The sequence below is a fragment of the Lagenorhynchus albirostris genome, chromosome 11 (genome assembly GCF_949774975.1).
Source record: "Lagenorhynchus albirostris chromosome 11, mLagAlb1.1, whole genome shotgun sequence".
Classification (NCBI taxonomy): Eukaryota; Metazoa; Chordata; class Mammalia; order Artiodactyla; family Delphinidae; genus Lagenorhynchus; species Lagenorhynchus albirostris.
The window spans coordinates 26171668-26175528 of NC_083105.1; the positions used below are offsets into that span (position 1 = coordinate 26171668).

Here is a 3861-nt window from a genome sequence, read left to right on the forward strand (position 1 = left end):
ACTACAGTGCCTAGTTCATATTATACCCTTGGTAAATGCTAGCCATTTTTTCTTGTGTTTACTATTTATTCTTCCCATTTTCTAGATGATAAAATTGAGGCACAGAGAGGTTAAGTAATTTTCCCAAGGTCAAACAAGTGGTGGTGCCAGGATTCAAACCAAGCAAGTATGATTTCAGAGTCAGTACTTCTGAATTACTAAACTTTAAGGGAAAATACTGAGAGATTTGAATACATGATTTAAAAGCCGTATAGAGAAACATCACATAGAGTAAAAGATAAATGATAATGGAGAAAAATCATGCCACATGTGTAACAGATAAAGCTTTATTATCCTTTACAGAACAGTTTCTCAAATGTTCATTTTGAGAAATGCTAGCTATTTTTGTTAATAAAGTATGTCCAAGAAGTAGTTTTCCCCTTTTTGCTTGAAAACCTCCATTGCACAGAAGGTCATGTTTTCGGTAGCTGCATTCTTGCAACAAGTCATATTGAGTTAAAAGTCATTTATAATTACTCCCTCTAAGTCTACTTTAAATATTATGTTACTCGTATTTTTTTCAGCCCTATCCCCTCACTACACCTCCCATTTCCCCCACCCCCCAATATTTTGTAGGCTTCACAGTTGTTTTTATTACATTTCATCTCGTTTAGTCTTATCCTGCCAGCTGATATAGGATGAAAATGTGGATGGGTTTAAAAAGCATTTGTATAAACCTATGGATTATAAAACCAGAATGGGTTATGAAGTCGTGTTATGGGGAAATCAACGACATTTTGAAGTCATAGAGTTCATTCCTTCAACAAATATTAAGTTGCTACATGTGTCAGTCACTGTTCCAGGTGGTACAGTGAGCAAAACAGAGGATCTCCCCTTGGAGTTGACTTATTGACAGGGAGCATATAAGTCAAGGAGGTGATCTCGGATGGTGATAAGTGAGAAAATCACAACTGAGCTCTCAAGAATGAACCAGCTGTGTGAACTTCTGGGGAAAGAATGCCCCAGGTGGAGGCAACAGCAAGAGTGAAGACTCTAGGGTGAGAGAAAGCCTGGCACATTGAAGGAGCAGACAGGAGGCCTGAGTAGGAGAATGTAAGTGAGAGACAAGGCTGAGAGAGTTGGTCACGGCTGGGTTACATTGGGCTGGTAAACCATGGTAAGGAGGTATTCTGGGGTTTTTTTAAACATTAAATCTTGTATTTTTATTTAACTTCTCAGGAATTTATGTTGTTTCCCAAAGTAGAATGAGGAAGGAATGTGGGATAAAGGGAAACACTCAGACTTAGAAAGTCCCAGGTTCTGATTGAGATCCTGTCACTTTACGTATATCTTCTGAGCCTCGGTTTCTTTTTTTTTAAATTTTTATTGGAGTATAGTTACTTTACAATATTGTGTTAGTTTCTACTCTACAGCAAAGTGAATCAACTACGCGTATACATATATCCCCTCGTTTTTGGATTTCCTTCCCATTCAGGACACCACGGAGCATTGAGTAGAGTTCCCTGTGCTATACAGTAGGTTCTCATTAGTTATCTGTTTCATACATAGTAGTGTATATATGTCAATCCCAATCTCCCAGTTCCTCCCACACCCCCTTCCCCCTTGGTATCCATATATTTGTTCTCTACAACTGTGTCTCTATGAGCCTCAGTTTACACAGATGTAAAACGGAGATGAAACCAGCCCTGTTACATGGCAAGAGACCTACATTTTATTTATTTATTTATTTATTTTGGGGGGTGGGGGTGAGTGGGTAAAGTACATTTATTTTCTTCTATAGGTGTTTCTTTTTCAAAAAAAAACAAGGAAAAGGAGAAAAAGCTCCAGCACCCAATGTCCACTGGGCTTTAGTCCATGGGGAGGAGGTGCCCCACGTGCCTGGCCCCTAGGCTGACCCCGCCCAGGGCGGAGGAGTGCCGCAGCTTCAACAGGGTGAAGCTGGAGAAGGAGTTCTGAGCCTGGATCTCTCTCTCCTGGGTCAGCGCCAAAAGGAAACCTTCCCTCAGCAGCTCCCAGCTCTTCCACACAGAGCCCACACACGGGATGGGGAGACCAATCTCCTGTTGGAACAAGACCGGGTCAATCTCAGGCAACACTGCCACAACATGTCTGCCCAGCATCTCCCCAGCCTTCCTGAAGATACAACAGGAAAGGGGATCTCCCTGCTGAGCACCTTCTGCAACTTTCCTGCAAAACCCAGCAAACCTGCATTTATCAAAGTCCCTGTACAGGTAGGTGAGGATTCCTGGCCGATCTGGCACCTGGAAATAGTTGAACGTGGACACAGCCCCTGTCATGAGGAGCCGCCTCTATGTTGTCGATGGAGTCAAACATTATTTTCACTGCTTGGTGTGCAGTCCAGTAGGCTGAGCCCTCATCTCCCATCATGTGGCCCCAGCCACCGCGGCCACTCTCAGACCCATCGGGGTTGGTGAGCCTGCAGTTGGAGCTTGTCCCAGAGATGAGCACGATCCCACCACCCGGCGTTAACAGTGGCGATGGAGCCGGCGGCGTCGGTGGTGATTAAGTAGCTTTCACTCAGGTAGGGAAATCGGTCCCTCAGCTCCTCCATCAGGATCCGCACGACGTCCTCCTGATCCCCACCGCTCAGGAGGGATAAGCCCAGGCTTCGTAGAGGCACCAGAGATCCACCCCTGCTTTCCGTTTGGCCCCGTTCACCGTCTCGTTGATCCTCTCCACACACTTGTCTGTCCCGGTCAGCCAGTGGTTTGTGCTGAGTCCTTCCACTTCTGGCAGGATCTGCACATCCTCTGAGAGTAAAAGGACCTTGGATCGTGTGCCTCCCCCCTCTACACCCCCGTAGAGCGCGGCCATGCTGCCGCTATCGCCGCCGCGGATCCCGCCGTTTGCTTTGTACCCACATTTTAATTGGTACTTATTTTAATAACCTAATTTAAAAATCTGGGATCGTATTTAAAAATATGAAATACACCCAAGCTGCATGAATATATTTCAACAGGATCAGAAGCATTGACTGTGATTTTTTTAATACAGTAAAATAGTGTAAATCATACCCACACATATACACATGCACACACACACCAGATTCCTGTGAAGATTAAATGAGATAATAAATGTGAAATGGAAGGTATTCCGTTTTTTTGTGTTTTTTTAATCCTTAATTTTTTTTTTTAATAAATTTATTTATTTTACTTATTTTTGGCTGTGTTGGGTCTTCGTTGCTGGATGCGGGCTTTCTCTAGTTGCGGTGAGTGGGGCCCACCCTCCGCTGCGGCGCAGGGGCTTCTCACTGCGGTGCCCTCTCCCGCTTCAGAGCACAGGCTCTAGGCACGCAGGCTTCGGCAGTTGTGGCACGTGGGCTCAGTAGTTGTGGCACGCGAGCTCCAGAGTGCAGGCTCAGCAGTTGTGGCTCACGGGCTCAGCTGCTCCACGGCATGTGGGATCTTCCCAGACCAGGGTTCGAACCGGTGTTCCCTGCATTGGCAGGTGGACTCCCAACCACTGTGCCACCAAGGAAGCCCTGTGTTGTGTTTTGATTTTTGTTTTTATGATAGGCTGAATAAGTAAGGGCCCTCCTAAATTATCCATGTCCTAGTCCCCGAACCTGTAAATATGTCACCTTACGTGGTAAAAGAAACTTTGTAGATGTGATTAAGTTAAAGATCTTGTGATGGGGCGATCATCCTGGGTGACCTAGGTGGGCCCAGCGTCATCACAAAGGTCCTTATAAGAGGGAGGCAGGAGGATCAGAGAAGGTGAGGGAGGCGCCACAAGCCGAGGAATATAGGAAGCTCTAGAAGCTAAAAAAGGCGAGGAAACAGACTCTCCTCTGACGCCTCCAGAAGGAACACAGCCCTGTTGACACCTTGATTTTACACT

The 3861-nt window shown here is 45.5% G+C and overlaps 1 pseudogene; it reads right to left on the reverse strand.

Annotated features, from left to right (window-relative positions):
• Nucleotides 1-1847: 1847 nt before the first annotated feature.
• Nucleotides 1848-2868, reverse strand: LOC132528950 (N-acetyl-D-glucosamine kinase-like; annotated as a pseudogene).
• Between the last annotated feature and the right edge of the window lie 993 nt (nt 2869-3861).